Here is a 12,188-nt window from a genome sequence, read left to right as displayed (position 1 = left end):
GCTGGTCCAGGACAAGCCTGGCTGGCCCTAATTATAAACTCTATCAAAAAGGAAAGTTTTAAGCCTACTCTTAAAAGTAGAGAGGGTGTCTGCCCTCTGGACCGAATCTGGGAGATGGTTCCACAGGAGAGGAGCCTGATAACTGAAGGCTCTGCCTCACATTCTACTTTTAGAGGCAGGCCTGCATGCTAGGTAGTCACATATGAACTCTTTAAGATATGATGGAGCCTGACCATTAAGAGCTTTAAAAGTGAGGAGAAGGATTTTAAATTTTATTCTAGATTTTACAGGAAGCCAATGCAGTGAAGCTAAAATAGGTAGTTATAGTTTTTGTCAGAAGGCGTGCAGCTGCATTCTGGACCAGTTGGAGAGTCTTTAGAGATTTATTCGGACAGCCTGATAATAATGAATTACAATAATCCAGCCTAGAAGTAACAAATGCATGGATTAGTTTTTCAGCATCATTTTGAGACAGGATATGTCTGATTTTTTAAATATTGCGCAGATGAAAATAGGCAGTCCTTGAAATTTGTTTTATATGGGAATTAAAGAAAAAGTCCTGGTCAAATATAACTCCTCATGTCCTATTCCTCTTTCATTCTTTATCCTCGCTTTCTCTTTCACTCCTTAAATCTAGACTTCCTCTTCCACCTCTGTCTTCTTCTCACCTTCTCACCAGATCTCCATTTATCCTTCTCCTTGCTCCTCATCACATATTTTTCTCCGCTCGTCTTATTTTATTCTGCTTTTCACTCCCCTCATCATTTCTCCTCCTTTTCAAGCCACCTTCTCCACACAGTTTCTCGTGTTCTTTTTTCCTCTTTGTTCTTCGCTGTCATTTGATTAGAAATGAATGGATCAATATCACTCTCATAAGCCCATTGAGCATTTATTCAGATATGTGTAACGACCTCAGACAGGAAGGAGGACTCAAACGCTTAACTCGAAGGGAATTTATTAAACAAAAAACGCTCTCAAGGAGGATGAAAAAGGGGAACAAAAAACGCTCACTTGGAGGACAGAATGAAACAAGGCTTCTCGGGCTGCATGACGGTGACGCTGACAAGACAAAACGAACTGACACAAGACAAGGGAGACAAGGACTATTTGAACATGAGGTAAGGGGACACAGGTGGAACCAATCAGGGGCGGGGTTGACAATCACAGCGGAGGGAAGGCACACAAAGGGAGGAAGTCAAGATCTGAAACAAGAGGGAAAAGGTGAGTACAAAATAAAACAGGAAGTGCATGACAGGACGGGACATGAGTGACTTGACTAAATGAAAACATAAAGGACCAACACATGACACAAGACAAGACATTAACAAATTTGACGAGACATAACAGTACCCCCCCTTCTAGGGCCGACTCCTGACGGCCCAGGACTCCCAGAGTGGGCATAAAAGTCCCTGACCATACCCTTGTCCACAACAAAACGTGAAGGGATCCATGAACGCTCCTCTGGACCATAACCTTCCCAGTCCACCAAAAACTGTTTCCCACGGCCACGGTTACGAACCGCCAGGAGCTTCTTAACAGTATACACAGGCCCGCCACCGACAATCCGGGGGGGCGGAGGGGGGGCGGCGGCAGGCACCAGAGCACTTTCCCTGACCGGCTTGATCTTGCTGACGTGGAACGTGGGGTGGACTCTTCCACATGCTTATCTATCAGGATGATATTAAAGCAGAGGGAGGGGGGGGGGATGGGGAAATGGACCCACAAACCTGGGAGCCAACTTCCTGGAGTCAACATGAAGGGGCAAGTCCTTGGTGGCTAACCACACCCTCTGGCCAGCCCTGTAGGGAGGAGCTGGCTGTCTGTGTCTATCTGCAGCTGCCTTCATCCGAGCTGAGCTCCGGAGGAGGGCCCGCCGAGCACCGGCCCAAATCCGCTGACAGCGTCTGACCATGGCATGAGCGGAGGGGACCGTGACCTCCTTCTCATTGGCAGGGAACAGGGGAGGCTGGTAGCCGTTGACACACTGGAAAGGTGAGAGACCTGTGGCAGACGAGGGAAGGGTGTTGTGGGCATATTCCACCCAGACGAGGTGGTCGCTCCAGGTGGTTTGGTTCTGGGAGACAAGGCATCGTAGGCACGTCTCGAGCTCCTGGTTGAGGCGCTCAGTCTGCCCGTTGGACTGTGGGTGATACCCGGAGGACATGCTCACCGTGGCACCAAGGAGCCGGCAAAACTCCTTCCAGAAGCTGGAGATGAACTGCGGCCCTCTATCTGAAACAATATCACTGGGAAAACCATGGATCCTGAACACATTAATCATCATGACCTCTGCAGTCTCTTTGGCAGAGGGTAACTTGACAAGAGGGATGAAGTGTGCCATCTTGGAGAAGCGGTCGACCACTGTCAGGATGGTCGTATTACCTTTAGACAGCGGCAGTCCTGTTACAAAATCCATGGAGATGTGGGACCATGGTCTTTGAGGGACTGGCAGCGGGTGCAGCAGGCCTATTTGGGCCCGAGGTGAGGCTTTATTTCGTGCGCACACGGGGCAGGCCGCCACATATTCTGAGACCTCCCTTTCCATGGTCGGCCACCAGAACCGCCGCTTGATTACATAGATGGTTCGCTTGACGCCTGGATGACATGTGAGCATGGACGTGTGAGCCCAGTGGATTACCTTGGAGCGTAATGACAGAGGGACAAACAAACGGTTTTGTGGACACTCACTTGGTGCTGGGCTCACATCATTAGCCTGCTTCACCTCTGATTCTATCTGCCATGACACCGCTCCAACCACACGGTTCAGTGGAAGGATTGTTTCGGGTTCTTTGGCAACAGGTTCAGGGTCATGAAGACGGGATAGAGCATCTGGTTTAGTATTTTGTGAGCCTGGGCGAAAAGACAGTGTGAAGTTGAACCTGTTAAAGAACAAGGTCCATCTAGCCTGACGTGAATTGAGCCTTTTAGCTTTCCTGATGTATTCAAGGTTCTTATGGTCGGTCCAGACTATAAAAGGTTGTTCTGCCCCCTCCAACCAGTGCCTCCACTCATCTAGAGCTGCCTTGACAGCCAACAGTTCCTTGTTTCCCACATCATAATTTCTTTCTGCAGGTGTCAACTTACGTGACAAATAGGCGCATGGATGCACCCTGTTGTCTTCGGCGGACCTCTGGGATAACACTGCCCCAATGCCCTGATTGGACGCATCAACCTCCACCATGAACTGCCGCTGGGGGTCCGGAACCGTGAGCACAGGAGCTGTGGTGAACCTTTCCTTGAGGCACCGAAAGGCTTTCTCGGCTTGGGGGGTCCACTGAAAAAGTATCTTGGAGGAGGTGAGTGCATGCAGTGGTGCAGCAACAGAGCTGAAGTTACGAATAAACTTTCTATAAAAATTGGCAAATCCCAGGAACTGTTGTACCTTTTTCCTGCTGTCCGGAGTTGGCCAATTAGCCACCGCACTGACCTTTGCTGGGTCCATCTGTACCTTGTTGGCCGTGATAACGTAGCCCAGGAAGCTGACAGTAGCTGCATGGAAGTCACACTTTTCACCTTTGACATAGAGCTGGTTCTCCAACAGCTTCTGAAGGACTTGACGAACATGAAGCACATGTGACTCCTCATCTGGTGAAAAAATTAGAATATCGTCGATGTACACAAACACAAAAATGTTCAAAAACTCTCTCAGAACATCATTCACAAATGCTTGGAAAACAGATGGAGCATTGCATAGCCCAAAAGGCATGACCAGGTACTCGTAATGACCATTAAGAGTGTTAAAGCCCGTCTTCCATTCGTCTCCTTCTCTTATCCTGATGAGGTGATAAGCATTCCTGAGGTCTAACTTGGTGAAGACGGTGGCCTTTTGGAGCAATTCAAAAGCAGATGCAATTAACGGAAGCGGGTAACGGTTCTTTACGGTGATGTCATTAAGAGGGCTATAGTCTATGCATGGCCTGAGTGAACCGTCTTTCTTACCCACAAAAAAGAAACCTGCACCAGCTGGAGAGGAGGAGGGTCGGATTATTCCGGCCTTCAGTGAAGAGGTTAGGTATTCATCCATGGCCGCTCTTTCCGGCCCAGAGATGGAGTAGAGACGCCCCTTGGGGATGGGGGCACCAGGTAACAGGTCAACGGCACAGTCAAAAGGTCGATGAGGAGGGAGAGACATGGCCTTCCTCTTGTTAAACACATCTTTTAAGTCATGATAGCATGAGGGTACATTACATAAATCTGGACAGTCAGTGTCAATGCCCCTGCTGCGTTCACTTCCTGGGCTCTCAGGGATGTTGGTCTGCCTCACCTGATTAACTTTACATGAGTGTGCACAGTCTCCTCCCCACCCCTTGATTTCCCCTGAGCGCCAATCTATGTGAGGGTTATGTTTTTTAAGCCATGGAAACCCCAAAATCAGTGGATGCTGTGCCGAGTTAAACAAATGAAACTGCATAACCTCGGTGTGGTCGTCTTTGAACGTCACCTGAATGGGTTCAGTACAATGAGTCACTCTAAACAGTCGACGACCATCCAAGGCACTGGCAGTTACCGGATGGGTCAGAGGAATAGTCTTAACCTGGTTCTGACGAGCTAAGCTCCAGTCCATGAGACTTTCGTCTGCCCCAGAGTCAATTAAAACCCCATGAGTAACTGTCTGGTTGTTGATGGAGAATTCTACCTGGGTCAGTTGACGAGGAGGAAAGGCGGAGGTAAGCCTGCTCACCAGCGCCCTCCTCATGGCTGGTGAGCTCGACCCTTTCCCCGGACAGGTGGCAAGTTGATGGCCTGGCTGGCCACAGTAGAAGCAGCATCCCTCTTGCAGACGACGCTGTCTCTCCTCTGCAGTGATTTTGGTTCCCCCCAGCTGCATAGGTTCCTGTGGCTCTTGGGGAGGCCGCATTCTCCCAACACCTCCTGGCATGGGAGACGAAGTGGCCCTTGAAGGTTGGAATCCCGCAGAGTAACCTTCGTGACCTGGAGGACGACCTGCAGTCCGACGCCGCTCTCTCTCCCTTTCTCTGAGCCTGTTGTCCACCCGAATAGCCATGGCGATGGTGGCTTCCAGGTCCTGGGGGAGCTCTAAAGGTGCTAAATGATCCTTCACGGGCTCAGTAAGACCATTCATAAAAGCATCTATTAGTGCGGGTGTGTTCCACCCACTATCTGCGGCCACAGTGCGGAACTCAATGGCATAATCAACCACTTGGCGCTGGCGCTGTTTGAGCTGCATGAGGACCCGAGAAGCATCTCTGGCAGGTGAGGAGTGATCAAATATTTTACTTAAATTATCTTGGAAATCTGCGAGTGACTGACAGATATTAGAGTCTCTGGACCATTCGGCCGTGGCCCAAGCGGCGGCTCGGCCCGTTAAATGGGACACAATGAAGGCAACTTTAGCCTGGTCTGACTCAAAAGCTGCTGGGTTGAGCTTAAAGTGCAGGTCGCACTGGACTAGAAAGGTTCTACAGTCACCTGAGTTTCCAGAGAACTTCTCAGGGGGGGCCAACCGCAGGGATATGGGGGCAACTGGTCCAGTAGGTGCCGCAGCTGGATTCTCTGCCGGTGGTGTCGCCGGGGGGGCTGTGTCTAGGCGCAAAAGGACTTGGTGTAGTTGACCCGACAGGTGGTTAACCTGAGAAGTGACTGAGGCTTGAAAATCCTCCTGACACTTGGAGAGTTCCTCCACACCCCGGCCGACGGTGCTTAGCTGCGTTGCATGCTGATGGATCTTTGTGACCTGTGCAGCCATGGAGGTTTGGAGATTTTTCAAGTCAGCTGAGTCCATTGTTGGTCAGTTCGTTCTGTAACGACCTCAGACAGGAAGGAGGACTCAAACGCTTAACTCGAAGGGAATTTATTAAACAAAAAACGCTCTCAAGGAGGATGAAAAAGGGGAACAAAAAACGCTCACTTGGAGGACAGAATGAAACAAGGCTTCTCGGGCTGCATGACGGTGACGCTGACAAGACAAAACGAACTGACACAAGACAAGGGAGACAAGGACTATTTGAACATGAGGTAAGGGGACACAGGTGGAACCAATCAGGGGCGGGGTTGACAATCACAGCGGAGGGAAGGCACACAAAGGGAGGAAGTCAAGATCTGAAACAAGAGGGAAAAGGTGAGTACAAAATAAAACAGGAAGTGCATGACAGGACGGGACATGAGTGACTTGACTAAATGAAAACATAAAGGACCAACACATGACACAAGACAAGACATTAACAAATTTGACGAGACATAACAATATGTTTGTAATGTCTGAAACAGAAGTAAATAACTTGCTCCTGACGCGTTTTTGTTTTTTTGTCCTGTAAGACATGATGTAGGGCTGCAGTCATTCATTCAAGCAAAATTTCTGGTCGCAAAAATTAGGGGCTGTGTAGACTTCAAACTGGGTGGGCTAGGTGGTTTTGGTTCTTTCACTGGTTTACTTTACATTATCGCAGGAGCAGAGTTGGCCGTGAGTTTGGCTCATGGCTGAGAGCTGAGCCCATCAGCTGTGATGACCTTTGAAGATAATGACTTAAGGAGCAGCAGCTGTGTTAAGCCAACAATTCATGTCCTTCAAACTTGACTGTTTGAACTCAGAAATATACGAGGCTGTTTATGATCAAAGATATATATGTTGCAATTAAAAATAACTGAGCTGGGGTTAATTAACCTGGACGGTATTTGCGTTTAATGCCGAACTCTTTCTTTGATTTTTCATGCCATTGTGTTTTTGCTGTGTCACCCAGTGGTGTGCAGTCAGGTGAGGCAGGGTAGGCAGTGCCTCACCTAGGATAATGAGAAGAAAAAAAAAAGAAATAAAAATTATATTATTTTTATTTTTAAATTTTTTTTTTTTATAATTTTGTTTTGATTGTTGATTTATTGTTGTGAAAATAAAAAAAATGAAAACGTGAAATGTGTTGTTTTAACGATATAAGTAATGCCACTACTCAGGAGAGCTTGTTTCCAAAGCTGGCGTATGTGAATACATGAGGCTGAGGCAGACTCAACCTCTGCCTCTCTGCTGCGTGTGAAATGACCGCAAACAGTTTAGGATGTTTGCGCATGCGTAGTCTGTTCTCACGCTGTCTTCAATGGGCATCATTGAGGCACAACGCTTCTCTGCCTCCACAGCGGGTTGACTTCTCGAACCCCCCCCAAGGTCTAGCGATGCTGTTGTCACCGCTGTTGTTGAGATACAGGTGATTTCTTGTTGTGCTCTTATCTTTGGATGCTCCTATACTCCTATACTCCTATGTCAGTAACTAGCTAAATTTTTGACAGCGGCATTTTGACTGACTTTGCAGTGGTTTAAATATTGAGTTCTACATAATATATATTTTTGTATTTGATTTAAGCTCTGGCTGATCCTGCCTACCCAGCCATGGACCTCACTGCACGTTACTGGTGTCACCCATGTGATTTTAATCGCAATAGAAACGTTAAGGTGCTATGTGCTGCACTGTAGAGTTCACAGGAATGAACCGTGTTGTTTTTTTAAGATGCCATGGTGCTGATTGGAAGCGGACATTTTGCACTTCTGCAGCTTTTAAAGCTCATTTCCATCACGTTCACAATGTGCCTGCACCCTCTGTTACTGTAACTCATTTCAAATGCACCATTTCACTGTGTGAGCACCGACTTCAGACCGTGAAAGAACTTCTATCTCACTTAACAGAGCATGTAGTGGATGGTCTGTAGCATGTCCACTAACTGATTTCTGTATTGAAGGTAAACAAATTAACAGAGCGGGAAAATGTTGAAACATGTTTTGTGAAATGTCTCAGGATAACAAATACTGTTTTAATAAAAATGCAATTCTTTTCATGTTTTTGTTTGTTTCTCGACGACAATCCTGCTACTCTTCCTGACGGTTAATGCTGAGTGTGGATCAAACCAGTGGAGTTCTGCCTTGTGCATGTTTGGAAACTATTATTGCTTCAACATCCATTAGCCATCAAAGCTGCATCAACCCTGGAGTTTCTGCACAGGTGTGTCTTTTTGGAGTCTTTTATTGAACATTTTCACTTTTTTGAACTGAAACAAATATAAAGTAGCTGCTACGGTAGAGGTGACATGGGAGTGGATTTTCACTCCTGTCCCATCCCGCTCCCACAAAAACACTCCTGTCCCATCCCAATCCCACAAAAACACTCCTGTCCCATCCCAATCCCGTGATGGATTTAATAAAAGAATTTGTCCCGGCCCCACTCCCGGAAGAATGACTCCCGGTCCTGCCCCGTTCCCGGACTTTTTCCTCGACTATATCCAGCGCGTTTAATTAGCCCATAATGACAGGTATGCAGGTCACATCATGTGACGGCCTGCAACCAACCACCAACCAGCCATAGCTGACAGGAGAGACAATGGGATAACCAAAAACACAGATAATAGAACTACACATTGCATTATAACTCCAATATAAATACATTTACAATTGCAATATACATAATAAAGAATGTACTATGATTCCCGCTCCAGCTGATTTTGTTCCCGTCCCGTCTCGAACAAGTGATCAACAGTGAAAATAACTTCAGTACCGTGGGAATCCCATGACCCGAGGGATTCCCGAAATATTATCATCCTCTATGCTACGTTGACTTGTCTTCTCACCTATTATCATTGGCTTTAAAATAATAGCTTGAATAAGAGAAATGATGGGGGGATTTTTTTGTCTGTTTGTTTGTTGTTGAAGCTATTTTATTTTATTAACACAATCTGTTTTTCTTCTTTTTCCCCAAGGTGTTTCTTCTTTATCAACCCAGAGAAGGACACTAAAGTGGAGAAGACCAGCACCTCCCGTTTTCATGTGAACCCAGACTCCTCATCTTGATTCAGGACCTTTCTGATCACGAGTGGTGTGATGTCTGAATATGGACTAAACTCAATAAGATTTATGAAGTGATAATGTTCCCCACTTACAGTTTGAAGATTTATCTCATCCCTTGATCTGCTCGGTTCATCATGTTTAAGATTCAAGTAAAAGTTTAAGATGAACATTTTGTATATATGCAATTGTTACTGAGCGTTAGTACTATTGCATTTCCTCAATTGCACCTATGTCTTAATTTGCAGAGCTTGTTTGAAAATGTCAGTATGTTGTCAGTACATTTAGTTTTTGTTTTTTCCGACTGATAGTTGACCCTCATTCATATAGAAATAGACCATTTATTATCCTTTGTCAGAGGAAGTTGTTCCCACACCTTTCAAATTTCAATTCCAATATGATTTCCACTAATCTATCATGTTTGTAAAGTACATATTATGGTTATGTATGTTGAGAATTGTCAGATGTTTTTGTACACGGCTTTGTAGCTAATACATTCTTGGAAAGACAAGTTAGTATTGGATTTAAAAATAAAAAAGCCAGTACAGTAAGTTACAGTGCATTTATCTCAGCTTTACAGTTTTTAAAATGTATAATCTGTGTACAAACAGCTAAAAAAAAATAGAGATTTATATTAGAAATCAGAACAGGTGTAATGCCTTTAGCTTTACATAAAATTGCAGAATTTTTAAATGTTGCTTTCACTGAGAATGTATTACTGCATTAAAAGACATTACATTATACACAACTTTTGAGGGGAATTAAGAGACAAATTCAGTTTAATGACTGTAATGTCTATAATGAGGCTTTTTCTGTGAAATTGGATAGGTTTCAATGTAAGCGACAACTGGATGAAACTCTTACTGAAGGAATTGGTTTAATAACATATTTTCATGCTAATTCAGCAGAAAACTCCTTGTTCAATTTACTCGATTAAAATGTAACTATACATTTTTTTTAACTGTTCATTATACAGACTGGTCTGTAATGATGATTATGGTTTTGCAGTATTATTTACAGAATTATTCTGGCAATCATAGCTGCCAGTTTTTGTCAGGGAGTGGAAGTGGAGCAGGTGGATCCAAACACAGAACAGAGCGAAACTGAAGAAAAATGTATTTATTAGAACTAAACCACACAAAAACAGGCTAGACCAAGACCATCTTGTGGCGCCGCCATTACTGCGCTGTAAATAAAGGTGGTGCGGTTGGGAAGGCGGACAGGAGTAATATCAATAATCAATATTGTCACTAAAAATGGCAGAGAATTGGGTGGATGATGTCAGGCATCCACACACACCTGCACAACCATATCTGTAATGGTCACTTCCTGTTGAATTAAAGTGCCATAAACTGATTAACTATCTGAGCTCAGGATGGGTTGGACAGATGCACAGGTGGTCAGAGGATGGTCAGAGGAACACATTACATTAAAAAGACCTGTCTGATTTTCCCAGCCAATACACCAGTACCACCAGGTTGAGATAACTCTGCAGGGTGATGGCAATATCCTGAATGGGACTTGTGACTGTATGGCCAACCGAGGGAAGTGCTGTAGTCATATAGCAGGGCTGCTTTATAAAATTAAAGATGCATTCTGTCGAGGCTTGACAGGAATGGCTTGCACTGACAATGCTTGTGCCTGGAACCGATCCGCTGAAAATATAGTGCACAGACACTGTTCAAAACATACAGCAAGGGCCAAACAATGAACATAAAGAATCAATGGCAGTCACAAGTCTAGCATTTGAGGGAGATGCAAATGTGATTGAACACTTTTTATCCCCTGGAATGGCTGGCTTAGGAAAAAAGATACCAGGAACAATATTACACCATGTACTCACTGCCGAGCCACCACAGAATGCAGATGATGCTGGTCTACCGGAAGAGCATGCATGTGCAGAACTGAAATGTAACCTTTGTAATACAGTCTTTGAAAAATATGTCAAATGTGGGGCTAAAGTAAGACAGGACATAGAAACTAAGACAAGAGGGCAGAATACTCAACTGTGGCTTGATCAAAGAAGAATTAGGGTAACCAGTAGTGAGGCAGCTCAAGTACCAAAGAAGAGAGATCCAAGAAATTTGGTGGAGAGGAAGCTAAATGGCAGTTTTCTTGGCAACACAGCCACTAGTCATGGTCAACGATGTGAGCCTTTGGCCAGAAAATGTTTTGAAGAGACCACAGGCCAAACCTAGATGGAATAATTGACAGGGATACTATTCTTGAGATTAAGTGCCCTACACAAAAGAAGCTTGAGGCACATGGTGGCAGCCTACTAAACATGATCAAATCCAACAAATATGACGTGAGGTACATAGATGGCAGATACTGTATGTTCTGACACAAACTGCATCAGGATTAGGTTTGTAGCCGGACATTGGGGTCTGCTTTTCAGAGTAAAGATCCCTATCTGTGGAGTCCCCAACAGAACAAAGGGACTTTCTCACCACAGGACTGAATCAACATCTGGTAAGCGTCTGCAGACCCAACTCAGAAGATTAAAAAATTCACACCCCCATAAAAGACGGAGATTGTGGTTTGAAATTACTGAGACATCAAAGAAGACTCCACTTACTGTCGTCTCAGAATAACAATGACTTTGAATTTACCACATATTCACTTTTGACTGAACTTTCACCTCATTCTGTCTCTTCTTAACTCTTCTGTAACCTCTCTTTTAAATTCTTCTTAAGTTCACTCTTCTTCAGCACTCTTCTTTACCTCTTCTTTAGCTCGCTTCTTTAGCTCTTCTTTAATTATTCTCTCTTAATTTCTCTTCAATTTTAGCCTAACTAAATTTTTGTCATGTTTTTACAGCTGTCAAATGTCTAACGGGTCAAATTTGACCCAAACAGTATGTAAGGGTTAAGGATGTTATTATAATTTAACCTTTTTGTGGAAACCCATAAAGACTGAAATGATTATTCAACGCAGATTATTTCTGTATGTATCTTAACAAATGTCTGAAGGGGATCTTTAAGATCTCTTTACATAGTAGTTTTTATTGGTACTGATGCATTCATGGCTACATTAGCTGCTGCTGGTATAAAACCCAAACCTCTGACCAAATAGTTGGCATTGTGTATAATGTAGAGGTCAGGTTTAGTGCAGTACTATTTCAACAGAGTAGTCATTTAAAGGATTTTTTCTCATTGGAAGCTCAGGTAAGTAACTTTATCAGTCATGTAAACCATGTTGATCCTCTCTTACTCACTGCCAGGTGGGCTATTGCCTGGCAACAGCATGTGTTAAACTGTGCGGAAAGAATCAATGTGTTCTGAAGCCAAACATTTAGTTACAGTTAAGCCTCACACTGTTTGAGCTGCTTTAAAGAGCCTGTGTTACACTGCAAGGTTACACTAAATCAGTCCATCAATTAAAGGTCTGCTTTGTGATTTGGAGTACC

This window comes from Scomber scombrus, chromosome 11 (assembly GCF_963691925.1).
Source record: "Scomber scombrus chromosome 11, fScoSco1.1, whole genome shotgun sequence".
Classification (NCBI taxonomy): domain Eukaryota; kingdom Metazoa; phylum Chordata; class Actinopteri; order Scombriformes; family Scombridae; genus Scomber; species Scomber scombrus.
The sequence above is the reverse complement of the archived record's forward strand: the minus strand, read 5'-3'. Positions refer to the sequence as shown.